Here is a 19892-nt window from a genome sequence, read left to right as displayed (position 1 = left end):
TTTCTGTAAATCTGAAATAACTGTAAAAAATATAGAAGGTCTGTTTAAAAACCTAAAGCCCCCAGGTTTAGGTTGTTGGAAGTCAACAGCTCTGGGAGGGTAGAGGTCAGCGCAGCCTAGATGTGGGCATTTATACCCTGACTGCTGTAAATATGAATGACCAGGCCACTACTAAGGGCCCCTTTGGGGGATTTCATATCTCCCTTGTCATAATGGTCTTCTGTTGGGGAATTTGCACTCTGTACCTTGAACGAGCCAACATAGTGAGCTCTGATTAGAACCTGCACAGAGGCCTCAGGAGTGCTGGGAGTCCCACGAGACCACCCAGGCCACCTGAGGCAGAGTCTAGAGTGCCTGCCTGTGCCCAGCTCCGTGAACCCTTCAGGGAGCAGCTCCCATGTGTGTATGGGCCTATCCTTACTCCTCGGAGACATACAGATTCTGCTCCCCATCCTGCCTGGCTAGGCTGTTTTCTAGGGCTTTCATAAGGACCCAGTTTAGATGGGCCAAGAGGATCTGCTTTGATGGTTTCATTGTATCTTTCCAAATGACATGATCTGGCAATTTAAGCTGATAGAGTCCCCAAACTACGCAGCTGACAATATATCTTGACTCTGTAGACCCTCACCATGCTGCAGTTATAGCCTGGTTAAATTTGAATATCTAAACAGCAGCAGATGGTACCAATGACTCAGTTTGTAGGAAAATTGTGAATGAACAAGTGTCTATATTTGCACTCACAGGTATTTAAGAGTATCTCTGCTTATGACTGTCTGGTGGTGTTTTGGTCAAGACTTAGTGAATAGTTATCCACCCATGATTCCTAGAGAGCAAGCTGACTAACCTCAACATGGTCAGTATGCCTCAAAGCAGCCATAGTAAACACATGGGCAAGAGCATGTTCTATGGTACTGACCATATATGGTCACTAGTCATCGTATTTGAGAATGCCATGTTTCCAGATTGTTTCAAATTTCTCTTTTGAATTTTAAAACTGGGAGCCTGTTGAATCACAGCCAGAGGGTGAGGTGTTGGATGGCAGTTAATCTAGGCCAAGGACTTGATCCATTTTCTATATTAGTTTTGGAAAAAATACTGTTGAATTATGTGTTGGACCTGCATCAGACCAGTATAAACTAGAGTAATTAAGATAGAAAGAAAGTGATAAGCCAAGAACATTAGTACTCCGTTAGAGGAGTCCCCACCCATAGAGCTAGACAAAGACTCTTTGGAAAAATTTTTTCTCTCTCTTTTTTTGTCCAGTCCATCATGGTGAGTAGATATCATCAATAAAGCTTCATTCTTAACTGACTTTGCTCCAGGCTTTTGTATATGCACAAGTAAGACCAGAAAGAGTGCTGATAAGAGATGCCAGGCTCTGTACCTATTGATCTAAGATTGGGATTTACTGCTGCCTGGAAAGTTCTACCCAATTTCAGCTTCTACAGTGTACCCAGCTGAGGAAATGATAAATATCACTGTGCCATTGGGGCTGTCACTTTAGAGAGTGGCATGAATGATGATAAAAGACAAACACAAATTCCAGAAAAAACTTGGATTGGCTTTCCTGTCAACACTACTGAAATGGGAGATGGGAAACTATTGACAGAGAGCACTGAGTGTCCCTGATGTGATGTTATATAACAGTGACTATGCTGTGCAAAGGTACCTTTGACTATCTGAAGAAACAGGAATACATCCTTCTGCAGAACCTGCTTTTAGAAAAGATTCTTGTATTTTCCTTCCAAGGGAAACCAAAGCAGAGAGAGAATGGAATTTGAAAGTTTCACAGAAACTTTAGAACTCTAATCAGAAACTGTAAGATTATGTTTGGGAATTTCTCTGACTACTCTATCTTCCCCACTACTAGAAAGAGATGATTTCATTCTGGCTTTGAAAAAGCAGATGGGACTGTTTTTCTCTTCTAGTGACTGACTTTTTTTTTTATTCATTTATTCATGTGTGCATACATTATTTTGGGCCATTTCTCCCCCCTCCCCCTTGATTATTTGCTTTCCGTATTGCCTGAAGCAGTCAGGAATGCTAAATTGCCTTCAGGAGTGCAAATGGGTTATGTAAGTAACAAAGGCAAATGTACTTCAAGACACAGCACTAAAATATTCTTTTTATTAAATTAATTAATATATGTAAAGGGTTGAGAATGGTATCTGGAACATAGTAAGACTTAATAAGTGGTAGCTGTTACAACAGACACTACTTTTTTTGGTGTTACTGGATGTTGAACTCAGGGCCTTGCACTTGCTGGGCAGGCACTCTACCACTTGAGCCACAACCTCAGCCCTTTCTGCTTTAGTTTGTTTTTCAGATAGGGTCCCACACTTTTCCCAAGGTGGCCTCAAATGGCAGTTCTATCTCCACCTATCTAGTAGCTAGAATTACAGGCGTGTGCCATAGAGCAGACACTATTGACATCTTGCCCCATGTTCCTTGAGTACTGGGCTTCCTTAGCGTCTGTGCTCTAGGGCCTCCTTAGGTACTTGTGGAGGTTGTACTTCTTGGCAAGAGAGTGTAGATTTGCTGAGGGATTGAAGGGCCCCAGGAGCAACCCTTGACTGATAGAAATGGGAATTGATAGATAAATATCCCAGCTTCCATATCCTTAGGTGGGCCAATTCTGGGGCATGTTTTACAAGTTTCCTCAAGATCCCAATAGGAATAATAAGCTTCAGTTTCCCATAGAGGAAACCCATTCATGAAAGCACCCTTTTCTTGTCTTTTCTCACTTTTTAAATCCCACTTTCTCTACTCTCTCAATAACTTCCCATATGAACTGCCTGAATCTAAGTCCTTTCTCAGGATCTTTTTTCTGGGAAACCAGAACTAAGAAAATATTGTTGACATTAACCACTTCTGAGCATGGGCCTCTGAGCCATAAAAAGTCATGGCACAAAAATTCATTATTTATGGCTACATAATGACTTACCATGGGAAGATAAATAGATACATGTTAGTTTGGGGTTTTATAAAAATGACCACCAATTATTGAAGTAATAAGAAACAGGCTTTTGGGATTGTGACTAGCTAGAAACGAAAGAAAAATGTTCATATATATATATATATATATATATATATATATATATATATATATATATAGTAAAATGTAGGACGAAGCAGGGACCACATGGTAACATGTACAGCAACTCCTGTGCCTATGGGCCATAGGCTTTAGCATATTCCAACAGGAACAACAAAACATGGCCAGCATGCATGCCCGGTGTCCTGCATGAGTACACGGAGGGAAAAAAAGCTGTTCAAGGCTTTTAGTTCAGTGCAAATTCATTCATCTAAAGGAAAATGCCACCCTAAACATTTTTTACTTGCAAAACAATCTTCAAGCTATAGAGCAATTTATTTCACATGACATTTACAGAAAATCAACAGAAGTAGCTTTTATAATGTGTGAATCTACAAATTTCCTCACTGTGGTTATGCACTGAAATCTCTTGAGGTCTCTTCTGTGCTGCCCCTGGGAGAGAGCCGTTAGAGATGATTGTTTCTGTTCACATAAGTATCCTTTTCTCAATGGAAAATTTATATGATTCCCTACTGGGTCACCAGTGCTTTTTTCATCCCCGGGTCCACAAAGATACTCATTGATAAGCATGGCTACATTCTTCCTTCATGCTTTCATTGTCAACATTTCATATGATGCTCAAAACAAAGAAATTGAAAAAGGAAGTTAAAAAAAGGAAAACTGAAGTGGATTCAAGATGTATTAGTAGAATGTAATTTAACTGTTACAAAAATAATTTAAATATGGAAATAAGGATGAGCTCAATGTGATAATTATAACAAAATCCATGGGAATTTGATGAGAGCATTGGTACCCAACCTTAGGCACATCATGATTGCAAATGACCTTTTCTTCTTTCCAAGCATTCTCTTCAATATGTGGAGGGTGGGTTTTACCATATCAGCTGAGCTCAGGGGTAGCCTGGGCTCTTACTTAAAGAGATACAATCACAGCATTGACCCTTGAGCCTGGCCTGTTGCAAGTTACCATTTAATGCTGATAAAATGGTAAGCAATCATTTTCTACTGGCTTGCTCAGAAATAATCATTGTATTTAAATTTTTGGATTATTAATTTTTTCTAATTGAGTATACATCTTAGATCTGCAGGACTTCCAGGTTTTGAGTAAAGACACAATGATTGCCAAAATGAGGATAAGTTAAATAGAATAATGGGGTGAGCTTTCAGATGAGGAAGGCAGTCTTGGAAGAACAGAAGATGTGTGGTCAATGAAATATAAGCGAACCCAGGACTTGGTTGTTATTGCTATAGTTTGTCTACAGTAAGCAAGACATTTGGCTAATGTTTCAAGAAAGAAACCCACAAAGACATGTTTTTATTGAGACTCTGTTAGGTCAAAGATGGCAAAGAGCTTGCCAGATCCTTGCCCATCAGCTAAGCTTTCTGGTGTCATTAACAGTGCTTCATACAGAAAGCTACCCAAGAGCAAGTGAGCCTAGACTGCTTAAGGCTCCTTTTGAAGAGGTTGGCTGCAAGAATTTATGCAGAAACTTTTAAACTCCAGTTACAGAAAAACAATGTTTCTTGATAACTACAGTGGCCTTCTCAGCAGGGTGGGTCTCATTAAATCAAGGCTTCCCTTCTTTATTGTGGTAAATTCACATAAAAAATTCATCGTGTCAAACCAGGATTTCTTTTTTTTTTTCATTTTTCTTTTATTATTCATATGTGCATACAAGGCTTGGGTCATTTCTCCCCCCTGCCCCCACCCCCTCCCTTAGCACCCTCTCCACCCCCTCCCGCTCCCCCCCCTCAATACCCAGCAGAAACTATTTTGCCCTTATTTCTAATTTTGTTGTAGAGAGAGTATAAGCAATAATAGGAAGGAACAAGGGTTTTTGCTGGTTGAGATAAGGATAGCTATACAGGGCATTGACTCACATTGATTTCCTGTGCGTGGGTGTTACCTTCTAGGTTAATTCTTTTTGATCTCACCTTTTCTCTAGTACCTGTTCCCCTTTTCCTATTGGCCTCAGTTGCTTTAAGGTATCTGCTTTAGTTTGTCTGCGTTAAGGGCAACAAATGCTAGCTAGTTTTTTAGGTGTCTTACCTATCCTCACTCCTTACTTGTGTGCTCTCGCTTTTATCATGTGCTCATAGTCCAATCCCCTTGTTGTGTTTGCCCTTGATCTAATGTCCACATATGAGGGAGAACATACGATTTTTGGTCTTTTGGGCCAGGCTAACCTCACTCAGAATGATGTTCTCTAATTCCATCCATTTACCAGCGAATGATAACATTTCGTTCTTCTTCATGGCTGCATAGAATTCCATTGTGTATAGATACCACATTTTCTTAATCCATTCGTCAGTGGTGGGGCATCTTGGCTGTTTCCATAACTTGGCTATTGTGAATAGTGCTGCAATAAACATGGGTGTGCAGGTGCCTCTGGAGTAACCTGTGTCACAGTCATACTCTTTGGGTATATCCCCAAGAGTGGTATTACTGGATCAAATGGTAGATCCATGTCTAGCTTTTTAAGTAGCCTCCAAATTTTTTTCCAGAGTGGTTGTACTAGTCTACATTCCCACCAACAGTGTAAGAGGGTTCCTTTTTCCCCGCATCCTTGCCAACACCTGTTGTTGGTGGTGTTGTCAAACCAGGATTTCTTAATCTTTTTTTTTTGTGCCATTGATTCCTTTGTCAGTCTGATAAAATCTATGGACCTCTTCTCAGAATCATGTTTCCAAATGCATAAAATACAATGCATGGACTCTTAAAGGAAGTCAATTACTTTGGAATTTTGCTATCAAAAGTTTAAGAATTGAATACGTGAAAAAGTAATACATGTGCTTCTTAATGAATGCATTAACAGCTACATCTGGGGGGCAAGACTGACAAAATGACATCATTTAGAAGTAGTGATGAACACATGATATTTTGACTTAGCAGTGACAACTATAATATGAAATGAACATGTTTATGACTTCCCTTGGTGTTGAGGATCTCAGATACTGCTAATAATTCTATGATTTGTTGTCACGATTCATAATAGAAGCCAATACTAAATTTTAGAGATTAGTTTAAAAAAGTAGCATTTTTCGGGTTAATTTGGGAAGAAGACACTCTGCATAATAGAGGAAGGATGAAGGAGTTGGAGCCCAGAGTGGCTCAGCCAGGAAGGAGCAAGGCAAGACCAGTGCAACCGTAGTGGGCAAGAAGGTCTTGGGCCATTTAAAGGCAGTGATTTCTGCTCTAACTCACAAAGTTGCTCCTAGCATATGATGTCAGCCACCCACCTCCTGAATTCTTCAATAAATCCAGAATGTTCTAGAATGTACAGTAGAAGTGGACTTTCTGTGGCCCTTGAGGAAAGGTCTGTTTACGTCTTTGAGAGGTAAAGTGCAGGCATCAACCAGGCAGAAGCAAGATCCTGGAGAACCTTGCACCCTGACAAATCACTGAAGTCCTGGGGAAGACTTTGAACTTCTGCTGCATATAACCCAAGGAAGAGAAAGCCTAGATGATATTCAGTTATACTTGGTTTATATGGAGTAGGTGGGATTACAGGAGGTGGGAGACAGACCCAGTGAGACCACTGAGATGCACGGCTCTCTCTCCCTTCCTCCAGCTACCATCCGAAGTCTGGAGGGATCTGTTCAGCCATGGAGTGGACTTGTAGAAACTAGGATTCTAGCTAATTGAGACGCATCGTCTTGCCTGCTCTGCCCTATACAGAAGTCACCATTCTTCAGTGTCACCATATCTCAGATACTGGGTCTGAGAAAGATAGTAACACCATAAGCAGAGGACTGCCATGAGTAAGGTGGGGGGAGGTGCAGCGGTCCAAGCTTGCACTTTGGAGTCCGAGCTTCTGAGTTTGAACCCTGGCTATGCTACTTACCTTGGTCACATCCCTTCACCGCTGCAAGTAATAGTTCCCTCCTATGTAAAAAGGGGAAAGCAATTAATTACATGGATTCATAGGGCTTTGTGAGGATTAAGCCAATGAAGTGTGTAAAGTCTCGAGTATAGCTTGTGGTGCACAGTATTCAATAACGTAGCTCTCCTTGATGTTGTTATTATTATTATTATATTAAATTTTCCCTCATAAGAGAGATTAGTCTTAGTTTTATTAACATTTTAGTAAAAGGATCAGGTGTGGTGGTGTATTCTTGTCACCCTAGTTGCTCAGGAGGTGGAAATTGAGAGGATTGTGGTTCCAGGCCAGCCTAGGCAAAAAGTTAGCAAGACTCCATCTCAATAAAAACAACAACAAAAGCCAGGCATGGTAGCATGTCTCTGTCATCCCAGCTATGTGGGTAGCATAAGTAGGAGGATCACAGTCCAGGCCAGCCCAAGCAAAAACACGAGACCTTATCTCAAAAATAACCGAAATAAAAAGGGTTAAGTGTATAGCTCAAGTGGTAGAGTATCTGCCTAGCAAGTGCAAGGCCCTGAGTTCAAACTCCAGTACTGTCAACAAAAGTAGTAAAAAGCCCAGAACATCCTTACGTAAGGATTTTAAATGTTCACAGGGATACCATCACTCCACGTTCATGTAGACGCCATCATTTTCCGTCCTCATCCCTTTCTCCTCTTCACTACCCCTTGGAATAGCAAAGGTTAAACTTTTTTCCAGAGCAAAAGGTTTCTTGAGGAAATATCCTCATCCTTTGTCCCCCACTTTCTACCTCTGTAAACAGGTGTCCATGTGCACACACATGCACGCCCTTACACACATATGCACAAACGTGTGCATGTGTACACAGTCATATGTGCACACACGGTCTCTCCTTCCCTGCAGTAAGAGAATCAAATCCAGGCCTCCTGCCTGGATCTGCAGAACATTACTGCCAGGCTGGTCCATTAAATATCATTTGAAAGTCAATTTTATCCCAGAGCGGTAAGTAGTATGTGTGCTTATGTCTTCATCTACCTTAATTAGGAAAAGCAATTTGCTGCACATTTCTTTAAAAAAAGGAGAAAAAAAGCTGATCAAATTTGAGCTCCTGATAGATTGAAACACTGTGTATATTGTGGTGGTACAAAGATGTGAAACCACTTCCCACATCGAAATTATGGCTTGGTCTAAAAACAGTCCAGCCTTCTGACTTGCATGCTTTCTAAGTAACTTGTGCAATTGCCCATAATTATGGAAATAGGGGCTGTCTCCTGAAAGCTAACCCCTCCTTATTTTGTTCCTCCAACCCAGAATAGCATACTCCATTTTGAGTCTATCACTGGAGAGGTTTCCATCCCTTCATATTTTCTGTGATTCTGAATCATTAATCTCGAGACCATTTTACCACATCTCCTTTTGCCACAATGGTTGGCATGGCTGAGGAGCTACAACTCTGTTGAATGTGGGTCTCTGCTTTTCTCATGTGTTTCTTTTAACTAGGCCAGGGCAATTTTCACTCACATGGGTGCCTCTGATGTGAGTCCTCCTGATATGCAGGGGGGGTGCCCATGGCAACAGTGCTGGCACTCCGGTGGCTTTGGAGTGTCTGGAGGGCTGCAAGGACAATCCAGCTAGGAAGTCTTTGTACTAGAGCAACTACGGAGCCTCCTCTAGGGACACAAGCCCTATGAGAAGGCTGAGCTGAAGAGGAAGCAGCCAGGCCCAAGCAATGTGACCTGCTATGAGATCCTTGGGCCTTACGAGCCATGGTCATAACCACTCCAAAAGACTGCTGTGCAGCCTCTAACACATGTGTAGGTCCTGGTGAGAGCTGACCTATCATCCCTACCCCCCATACAAACCCTTCATTCCATTTGCCAGGCAGCAGCCAAATGCCTGTTTTCAAAGCATAAATCAGAACCCTCCTCTGCTTAAAATCCTTCTATGGTTTTCCACTCCCCTTGCCTGTAAGTGGACCCCCCCACTTCTGAGAGCCCCGAAGACCCTACCTAAGCAGATGCTGCCGGCTACTCCTCCCTCATCTTGGACTTCTCTCCCTCTTGCTGTGGATTTTCAGCCATGGGGTTTCATTTTCTTCTGAGCCGGGTCCATTCCCCACTTTCTGCCTATATACTTGCTATTCCTTCTGCCTTGAATCCTCTGTCCTGGAGGATAGCTTCTCATCCTCCAGATCTCAGCATAAATATCACCTTCACATTATTTTCCGAGCCCTCTGCCTGAAGTGACTGCCCTTCTCACATACATCCCAGGCTGCCATGACCTTGTCTTTACCCTCTTGATGATGGGATCTGCCTTTCTTCTCAGAAGAAGAGCCTTAGGCAAGGGTTTGGTGTAGGTTCATTTGTGCTAGAATACGGAATCCCTTTCAGTCTTACAGAATTAAAGGGGTTTGATAGCAGAATCCACCTTAGGTGAACATAGAAGGATGTCAGGGAGTGAAGGTCAAGGAGACAGAAGCTTGGAGGTAGGGAAAACAGCCCTGGTGACTGGAGCCTAAAGCAAAGGCCCACAATGGTTGGTTTTAGAAAGTTCTCAGGAAATCATGGCACATCTGGCTTCTATATTTCTTGAGAATAGTACCATCTTGACCACCTCTGACTTCTATCCTTCCAGCCTCACTCAGGTTCCTCTTACTAGCAAATTCTAACCTATAACAAGGCAGGTAAAATGGGTTAAAACTTGTGTTTAACTTTTCACTGTAGCTGTGCTAAGAGCAGAAATGAAGCTGAATGGATATGACGTGTCTGGCACAGGAATGCTGCTTGTCATCTTTATTTGTAGGTGTCACCTTGACTGGATTAAGGAATACCTGGAAATCTAGTAAAGCATTATTTTGGATGGGTCTGTGAGAGTGTTTCCAGAGGAGTGTAGTGTATGAATCTGAGTGTATGAGGTGGGGAAGTTCTGCCTTCAATGTAGGCAGCAGGCACTATCCAATCAGCAAGGGACCCAAAGAGAGCAAAAACAGAGAAAAGGCAAATGTGTCTATCCCCTAAGCTGGGACACACTCTCCTCTTTTGTCCTTAGACATCAGAACTCCAGGCACCCAGGGCTTTGGACTCTAATATTTATACCAGTGATCCCCTGATTCCTTAGGCCTTTGGCCTTGGATTGAGAGTTACAGCATCAGCTGGGCCGTTCTGGGGCCTTTGAACTTGGACTGTGCCACACTACTGGCATCCTAGGCTTTCAGTTTGCAGTTGATATATCATGGGACTTTTCAGCCTCCATAGTCATATAATCACACAAGTCAACTTCCTTAACGATCTCCTCTTCTCTCTCACGTTCTCTCTCTCTTTTTCCCAGGAGAACCCTGACTAATCCACTACCTGTCTCTTCATTTCTCTGGAGTACCATAGATAGCCCATAAGTGCTCATTGAGTGACTAACTCACAAAAGGACTGTAAGTAGTAACTAACAGAGTTATGTCATTGCATTTGGGAACCCAGAAGCACACAAATCACATTGCTATGGGACTCCCCTCTCATAGAGAGTATTTCAAAAATCTGAAAGACATTCTTTCCATTGTTCCATACAGCTGAGCTCTGCCAGAACCTCAAGGTTCTGGGCTTTAATGGCAGGACTCAGTAGAAACTAATAGAACAAATATGGTTCCCAGTGAGGGGTGACAGATAGATGCAGAGATATCTGATCAAACTCGTTCATGAGCATGTGTGAGACACCATTGGGCCTCCTAGAACTGCTATAGATAGAGGCAGGGGTGAGTGAAACATCTGCTGTTATTTGTGATATAAGCCCATCAGGACCTCTGGCTTGGCCAGGGAAAGCTCAAGTAATAACAATATCTGTGAGAAAATGTGGGGTGAACATAGCACCCAAGGATAGGGCACATTGCTTAAAAGTTTATAAACTGCTAGAATACGTTGGCTACCCATGGGATTCCATTAACTAGTGAGAAATTGTGCTGGCTAGGAGAAGGGAGGAGGGCATGAGTTTGTTTTTTAACAGTGTCATTCCTGCATCTATTGATAATGCAGTCATGGAAGACAGCATGAGTCCAGAGGCCTAGGGCCTGAAAGGAATCAAGTGGTGGAAAGATGAATTAGAATTTAAATCAACCAAGTAATCCAAAGCACGAGTGGTGTATAGGGAAGAGCATTAGAAGTCCCTGTACCTCTGTGCTGTAACTATGAGCCTGCTGAGGTAGGGAAATAGCTGATGGGATAGTTGAGTGCTATTCCATGAGTCCCATAATGGAAATAGATGGTGTCCCAGAAGTTATTCAGATAAGATGTTTATAAACAACTATGTAGTATACATGTAGTTTACCTCCAGCTTTTATTTGAGTCCTCCTGGGCATGAAGATTGCTCTTCCTCCACTTGAATATGCTATTTCTATGTTGATTCACTCAAAAAGTATTTATTGAGCCCTTACTGTGTGCCAAGCAAAGAGCTAAGCACTAAGAATGTAACAGGGAACAAAACAGAGCGAATTTTACATGTTTATCCCAAAGAAATGAAAGCATAGATCCATACAAAGACTTGTAAACACCTGTTCATAGCAGCTTTATTCATTATAGCAAAAAATGAGTAGGACAACCCAAATGTCCATCAACTGGAGAATGGATCACCTTAACTGTGGTGCATCCATAATGTGGGATACTACCTAGCAATGAAAAGGAACATTATTGATATGGATGAATCTCAAAAACTATCCTAAGTGAAAAAAGACAGACACAAGACTACTTACTATACGATTTCATTTATGGGACATCACCCTGGAAAAGGCAGTATTACAGGGGAATAAAGTGTTTGCCATTGGCTGTAGGGGATGAATGCAAAGGGGTACAGAGTAACTTTGGGAGCGTTTGGAAATGTTTTATATCCCGACTTATGGTAGGAGCTATATGACTGAATGCACTTCTCAAATTCATTGTACTCTACACTTTAAAAGGCTGAGTATTAAAGTATGTAAATTGTATGTCAAGAAATCTAACTTAAAAAAACCCAAATATATTTATGACTCTTTATATCAGACTCATTTTGTGCTGCACAGCACTTCCCATCTGCCCACTTCTAATTTCACCTGCACTTCGCATTTCAGTTCCAGGGGACAGTGGCCTCTAAACTCATGCTCGCTTCGTGCTCATGGCCCCTCTCTTCAAGTGCTCTGCACTTTTTCATTTTATGTTCTGAGGCTTTTCAACCACAGGCAAGTGCAGCCTAGATGAGAGGCTGCATTAACTCTCATAGGTAAGCTCACCAATACAGGCTGAAAATTCTAGAAGCCATTCTGTATTATTTTTAGGAGGTCTCAGTGGAACTGGATGGCTGTGACCCAAGTGGCAATTCATGGCATCACCTCCCCAAATAAACTACCTTCACTAGAGTGCTTGTCTCAGCTTCTGTTTTAAGGGGACCCAAACTGAAATATAATGTAATTTCAGATTATAGGAAAATAAATGAAGTAGAGGGGATTGAGAGATATGAGTGCTGCTGCAGATAAAATTCAGGAAAGATTTCAAAGAAATGGGAACCTCTGAATAGAAACCTGAATTCAGAAAAGGAATGAGCCATGTGGCTATTTAAGAGAAGAATATTTGGGGCTAAGGAAACAGTAAGCCTAAACATGGAACATTCTAGAAATAACAAAGAGTTCACTGAAGCTGGAGCACAGTGACCAAATGATTAGCCCCTAGAGGTAGTAGATCAAGATTATGTACGATCTCATGGCTGCAGAAAGGACATTGGACTTCTTTTTGAATGAGCCTGAAACCAACAGAGAATTTTGAACAGAAGAATAAAATGATCTGGCTTAGGTTTGTAAAAAGGCTTTTGTGTTGAGATGAGACTAGAGGGTCAATGGTAGAAGTATGGAGAACAGCCAGAGGAGATACTGCTGATAAATAATGGTGGTGCATGATACCATGGTGTTAGTGGTAATGTCTGCTGAGAAGTGGTTGGATTCTCTATTTTTTGGTGGTACTGGGGTTTGAACTCAGGGTCTCACACTTGCTAGGCAGGAGCTCAATCACTTGAGCCTCTCTGCCAGTCTGAAGTGGTTAGATTCTGAATATAGTTTGAGTTACAACTGATAGGATTTGCTGATGATTAAAATTTTGTAAAAGCAAGAATAAGGAGAGGATTGAGTGTTGACACCAAGATTTTAGTTTTGAGCAAGTTGAAGAATGGTGTTACTTATTACACTTCCTGGGGAAGACCCCAGGAAGAATAGGTTTGGGTGAGGGGAAACAAGACTTTGGTATAAGACATGTTAAGTTTGAAGAGCCTAATCCACATCCAAGTAGAGAGGTTGAGGAATCAATTGGATTTATGAGCCTGGAGGTCAGGAGAATTATCAAGAATAGAGAGATAGGCTGGGGATATAGTCCAGTGGAGTGTTTGCCTCGCATGCACAAAACCCTGGGTTCCAACCCCAGCACCACCAAAAAGTATATAACTTTGGGAAGGGTAGAAAACAGATGATATTTAAGGTTGTAAGATCCAAGACGAGTCTACCTGAGAAGTAAGTGTAGACAGAGAAGATATGTCAAAGGAGTGAGTGCTAGTTCATTCCAGCATGTAGGGGTCTGGAAGATGAGAGCTAGACAGCAAAGGAGACAGAGAAGGAATATCTACAAAGATAGGGGGAGGTTCCAAAAGCGTGGGTGTTTGCAAGGCCTAGAAAGAAAACGTCTCCAGAAGGAGACATGGTGCCAATGGGTCAAGTTATGGGATGTCTAAAAATTGCTCTTGAGCTTAATTGTGGAAGTCATTTGATGATCTTAATAGAGCAGCGTCAGTAGAATAGTGAGGACAAAAGCCTTATTAGAGTACTCAAGAGAGAGGAGGGAGAAAGTAGAAAGAGGAGGTAGAAATAACTTGAGTTTTGCTCTAAGTAGGAGATGGAGGAACAAGTCTACCTGGAAGGAGATATGAGGTCAAAGAAGATTTTTAGTCTTCTTTTTGTTTAGGTTCATGATAATAGAGGAAGTTTTGTGCTAGTGGGTATTTCTAGTAGGGTGGGCTAACTTAATAAGGCATAAGGAACAGGAGAGCTGCCTTGACTAGGTGGGAGAAAATGTGATCAGAGCACACTTTAGAAAAGAGCATGGACAGTTCATGATGCAACAGCAGAGAAGATGGAGTATATGCTTGTAGAGGCTGGGACTTTGGTGGGGGATGATGGAAGTTCTCATCTGATTACTTCTGTTTTTTTGGTGAAACAAAGAAGACCATCAGCTGAGAGTGAAGACAAGAAGGGGAGTGATGGAGATTTGAAGAGAGAAAAGAGGAAGCATAGACTGATCTACCTGAAATTTGTGGTCATAAGTTTAAAGCAAGACCAGTCACCATGGAGCCACCTCAGCTTCCTTGAGTGCAGGTGCCAAGAAAATGGAGAGATGGGTTTAAACAGCTCTGAGGTATGAAGGTAAAGAGTAGAGATGAGGGAGTTGAGGTGGTTGAAATGGTGGGAAATGGAATGACTGTTTTGATGAGAGCCAAGCCAGGTGGGGAGGGAAGAGAGGCTTACAAAGGGGACTAAAGTTAGTAGGACCAGTGAACAACAAGAGTCAGGAATTCTTGGGAGTTGGGGATTAAAGAGAGTGGTGTGGATTGGCAGGAGGTGGTAATAGAAAAGAAATATAAAATTGACATTATATTGGGGATTTCAGGTCTAGAGTGTGACCATTGGAGTGAATGGCTAAGGAAGGGCAGGGACCTACCACTCGTTGGAGAAGAAAAGGTCAAAGATCTGGGAAACTGGAGAGTTAGAAAGGCCCACTATGTTGGATATTAAAATTACTAGTAATTATGATAGTTATAGTGGTGGAGGAAGAAGTGAACCAGAAGTGAGAAGGGGTGACTGAGAGATGTATAAGTGGCAGCAACAAGGTATTTTGCATACTTGACCTGTGCTGTTGACTCTTTCAATATATGTAGTATTGTTTTTGTTCAACTGCTTCTCACCCTGCTCCTAACTATGCTAGGAAGTCATGGAAGGAAGGGACTATGCTATCATTTTGTAGCTAAGGTATACTTATTTCAGAGGTGTTGGTTACTAGATTGACAGAGAGACCATAACCCTCTTTCCTCAGTCCTTTTTCTAGAATTTCTAAAATGCCAAACAGTATTCAATTTTCTCAAAAAGTTAGAAACGGAGCTACTGCATGATCCAACAAACCCACTCTTGGGTATATATCCAAAGGAAATGAAATCAGTCTATCAAAGAGACATGCTCTCCCATGTTTATTGCAGTATTATTCACAATAGCCAAGATATGGACTCAACCTCCGTGTTCATCAGTAGATGAATGAAGGAAGCATAGTGTATATACCCAATAAAATACTGTTTGGCTATTTTAATAAAAGGAGATCCTGCCATTTGTGACAACATGGGTGACCCTGGAGGACATTATGTTAAGAGAAATAAGCCAGGCACAGAAAGACAAATACCATATGGTCATCCTCATATGTAGAATCTAGAGAAGTTGATCTCATAGAAGTTGAAAGTGGGATGGTTACAAGAGGCTGAGGTGTTTCAGGGGTGAGATATGTAATTATAGTTAATAGGAGGAATAAATTTCGAAAGATCTATTGTACAGCAAGGTGACTATAGTTAATGATGACATATCATTTTTTACAAATGTAAAAGGAGTAAATGTGTGCTCGCACCATGTAGTTGATAACTATGAGAGGCAATGCATTTGTCAATTAGCTAGATTGAACCATTCTGCAATGTATGTATACTTCAAAACGACATGTACACAATAAAATCATAGAATGCTATCTGTCAATTAAAAAATAAAATAAAAAACGGCAGATGTCTTTTTAGATCTACTTCAGTCCTTGTAGCAATCATGCTTCTAAAGATAACACGACCAAGTCAACTGCATGTTATCATTTATTTTCCATGTTCAATCAGTGCAAGTCTCCAAGTTAAAGCAAGTCTATGTAGCCAAGTCTACATAGTTATGGATGAAAATTTAGGCTTTAGTAAACTGTGAAGCAGTTGGCGTTGGTTCTGATGCTTTTCAACTTCACCATATGCAGATTGTATGTAGATTGTGGCACCTAGTTCCCCACTTTTAGATCTGATCATCGAGACACCTTGTTTCATTTCTGCTAGAACAGAGCTTTTCAAAATCAAGTCAACAAGAATGACAGGGGGAACCTTGCCAGTTGTTGATTCTAGGTCTTCATCCTGATTAATTAAACTAGAATCACTGAGGGCAAGGCCCAGAAAACAGTAGTTTTCAATGCTTATCAGGTATTTCCAGAGGACCAAGTTTGAGAAGCTGTGCACTAAAATGGAGATTTGAAAGGTTGGATCTATTCCAGGTGTTTTCATATTTTAACAGGGACCTGTTTTTTTAAAATTTTATTTCTTTCTTTTATTGTTTGTACATTTACTCACATGTGTATACATTGTTTGGGCCACCTCCCCTCCACCCATCACCCTCCCTGGCTTCCAGGCAGAACCTGTTCCACTCTCTTGTTCTCAGATTTTGTTGAAGAGAAAACATAAGTGATAATAAGAAAGACATAGCGTTTTTGCTAGTTTGAGATAACGATAGCTATTCAGAGAGATTCCTAGCATTGCTTCCATGCACATGTGTATTGCAACCCACACTGGTTCACCTCTGCCAGACCTCTTCACTACTTCCTCGTCCCCTTCCCATAGTGACCCATAGGGGTCACCCATAGAGGTCCCATAACAGGGACCTCTTTAATGGGACATCAATCTTAGGTCCAAAAGAATGGATCTCTAATGGGGACATTTGGGGCACCTGTCAAGATGCTATTAAGAAGCAGAGAGCTGATAAAGGTAGAAAAGGAGATGCACCAGATACAGTCAGATTTTAATGGTTCTCCCCACATGGTCATTTGGAGCAGCAGCACTGTACCTGGGAACACATTAGAAATGCAGATTCTTGGGCCTTGCCACAGACCTGTTGAATCAAACACTTTGGCGTGGGGTCCAATACTCTGTCTTCACAGATTGGCTATTTGAGTTTGTGTGATGCCGTTTCCCACGGGACCAAGCTTAGTAGAGATTGATCTTAATTTCTCTATGGATCCAATAGCTCCCAATGCCTGTCACCCTGGACGTGTTCTTAGTGCAACAGGTACCTTGTTCTGATCCTTACGCCAGGTTGTGTGGCAGCAACGGCGTCTGTGCTTTCTCTGACACCGCTCTGATAGGTAGTGAGACAAAGATGTTTGTACAGAGGATAGCTCTTGCTCTCCCACAAACACCCCCAACATCCCTACAGTGGGAGGTTACCCCATGTTTACTCTTAAAGCAGATCTAGGGCAATACACTTTGCCATGTCTATACGGCAAACCATTTGTTTTGATAAAGGAGAGTTGCCTTCTGATGGGCTTCATGAATGCTCACATGTTGGTTTAGATTTCATTGCCAAAAGCCACAGGCTAATAACTCCAAGGTATTGCCTGGGCTATATCACCATAGCTGTCCTTTCCTTAAGAATGCCACTAATTTAAACAGACACTTCAATAACATCAAAGTAGGAGCGTCCACCTCATGCAAAGTCACATATAGATGATTGGAAATTACTTCCCTCACTATCTCCTTCATTAGTCCAGGAAATAAGGGTTCAATTGAATTATACAGGAGTCTTACATTGGCTGTTGATTATTTTCAAACTCATTCTATTATTTAAAAGTAATAGAGATTGCACAGTTTTATATGATCTGATTTTTATTCAGATTTGAAAGTCATTCATATCAAATTAAAATTCCTTTGGGCCCTTTCAATGCCTTGAATTAAAGTTTATGATTTAATAACTAAAGGGTACAGTGGGAATGCGAACTGACTTTCTGAATCTTCAGTGATATAGAAATTTCCAGAAGATTCACGCTTTCTCCAAATTAATGTCCTCTGTTTAGCAGACAGCAGTGTTGGGGGGCAGGGGGATGGGGCAGAATCCAAGCTATGGGCCAAGATGCACAGGATTCTGGCTAAAATTTACTAAAAGAGAGTTAGTGCAAAGAAAAGAGCTAGAATTCTTGGTCATTGTCCTTGATGGACTTAGAAAAATAGAAGAGCAAAGAGAAAAAGATGTATAAAAGGCTGGTAGTATCAAGTAAGTCACAGTGAACACAAATTGATGTGCTAACATAAACAATGTCTAGTTGTGAGGCAAAGACCTTTCTCTTTCTTTTCCTTCCTTCCTCCCTGCTTCATCCCTGGGTCCCTCTTTTTCTCCTTCTTGCCTCCTTTCCTCTCTCCTCTCTTGCCTAATCTTTTATCAGTATAAAACTGTATAACTGAGAAAGTTAATTAAACCTCTCTTTTGTTCCCACAAACGTGGGAAGCACCATCCACTAGAGCTAGAGGGACCTCTGTTCTGGGTCCTGGGTCTTCAGACCCTTGCTGTTCACAGTGTGGTCCATGAGCCAGCAGCATCAACACCAGCATCACTGAGTAATGGGTGTTTGCTAAAAATGCAGACTCTTGAGTGCCCTTACAGGTTGAAGGAATCAGAATCTATATTTTAATAAGATTTCCGGTTGACTGCTGTGCACCTTAAAGTTTGAAAAGTACTGTTTTCGAGGCCCTTTCTTCTGGACCCACCACTCTCCCCAAAGCAAAATTAGGGATAATCAAGGGGATGTGGCCACTTACAGCTTACCCTTTTCCTAGAACAAACTTTGGATTCCTGACCCCTAAATTCCCTGCCCAAAGGTCCTGAGCCTGCTTTCAGAGCCTATAACTGACTGACTGTACAGCCAGCCTTCAGTCTTCTAGGCCTAAAGGGGTCCAGGTTTGGCTGTTTAGAGGACAGAGGCAGGGAGATCTGTGGAAGAAGCTTGTCTTGGCAGCTTAAAAATCTGCATACATGGGCCCCAAGGCTCCCTCAGCGTGGGATGGACCTGTGGGGGTTGAAGGAAGAAGAAATGGCTGAGTGCCAGCTCTCTGCTCCTTCTAATTCCAGCATGGAACTCCAGTGAGCCCCAAACTCTAAATTCACACCTGGCCTTCCAAGTTGTTATGACAGTTTGTTTGTCAAGATAGAAGGAAAGAGCCTTTTTTATTAAAACATTTGTTAGCTTGATATATAACTTTTAAACATTCAGACATATGGTATGTGGGCCTCTGTTTGTACTCTTGGCTTTGTCCTGCAGATGATCAGGGCCAGCCTGCTTGTGAGGAGACATCTGAGGTTCTCCTGCACAGCATGATCACCCTGTGTCTCCTGGAGACCCACGTTTGGAGTGGCGGACTGCCTAGGATTCTCCCTAAAGCTGCATTCCTTTGTGTGTTTGGAGACTCTTCCTAAACTACCTGGCTATTTAGGGGATTTCTTTTAGGATTTCCTTATAGGAGCTATTTGTTTATCCTTTAATTAAGCCTCCCTCTGGCTTTTCTCAATCTTTCCATATCACTTGCTTTGGGTCTAAGCTCATTCTACCCTAAGGACCAGCCCAGTGCAGGGTTACAGAGCCCAGGTCCTCTAACTTAGCACTCAGTGTCCTGGGCCCCACCTGTAAAATTGTGATTGGCTAAAAGCAAGGCTCAGGGATCTGCGTTTTTACCAAACACCCTGGTGATTCTGATGCTGGTGTGGTGCATGGAAAGCCACACTTGCAAAAATCTTACTCTGCAAAGAGGATGGCCTCCCAGTCCCTATGTGGCCTAGTTCTGTTTATAGCCTAGGTCATGAGTACCAATTATCTGTACACACACTGGTGACTCACAAGGTACTTGGAGCTCATGAAATCCTGTGCATTCATTTTAACTAACATTTATTAGGCATCACTCCCTCATGGAGGAATTAATGGGTGCTGGTAACCCGCCACAGTATAAGACACTACCCGGTCATGAAGACCTTGGACTCCCATCTATTTGCACTGTTAGGATTATCAATAATATAACTTAGGAATATCTATTTTTGTTCTGTGGGTAAAGTGCTGTGTTGGAGAGAAAATAGGCAAGACAGAGTACAGATGAATGATGTAATACATACTAGTGAAGGACAAGGCA

This window comes from Castor canadensis, chromosome X (assembly GCF_047511655.1).
Source record: "Castor canadensis chromosome X, mCasCan1.hap1v2, whole genome shotgun sequence".
NCBI lineage: Eukaryota > Metazoa > Chordata > Mammalia > Rodentia > Castoridae > Castor > Castor canadensis.
This window is presented reverse-complemented; position numbering follows the sequence as displayed.